The sequence below is a fragment of the Rhinoderma darwinii genome, chromosome 7, assembly GCF_050947455.1.
Source record: "Rhinoderma darwinii isolate aRhiDar2 chromosome 7, aRhiDar2.hap1, whole genome shotgun sequence".
Taxonomy (NCBI): Eukaryota; Metazoa; Chordata; class Amphibia; order Anura; family Rhinodermatidae; genus Rhinoderma; species Rhinoderma darwinii.
In genome coordinates, this window is record NC_134693.1 from 34008133 (window position 1) to 34008748 (window position 616).

Consider the following 616-nt stretch of genomic DNA (forward strand, 5'->3'; position numbering starts at 1 on the left):
GGCTGTCTGAACATGAAATAATATAGACATATTTGGTATCGCCACGACCGTAACAAGCTGTACAACAAATTTATAACATTATTTATGATGATCGGTGTATGGTATAAAAAAAAAATATTAAAACATCAGCGGAACTGCTTTTTTTCTACATTTTTGCCAAATTTAAATTTTATATAAATTAAACGATAATGTATTTGTACCTAAAAATGGTACCTACATAAAGTACAACTTGTCCCGCAAAAAAACAAAGTCTCACACAACTACGTCGTACAAAAAATTAAAAACTTATGAGCGTCAGGATGCAAAGAGGGAAATAGGAAAAAATTGTTCTGTCCTCAAGGCCAAAATTGGCCATGTCCTTAAGGGGTTAAAGGGGTTGTCCACCTTTGAAAAAGAATTGTGCAATACATTATACAAATGTAATGATGTATTGTAATGTCCCCCAAGACATTACTTGTAAATGTATTTTATGACATTTTTGCACTTTTAGGCACTGTCACTTTAAAATAACAAATGTGAAGCTACAATGCACTGTGTTACAGCCTATGCAGGAGTGGCTTAAACTGGGAAGTTTCCAGAAGGTGGGAGGAGCTCAGGACATAGAGGGGGTCCAGTG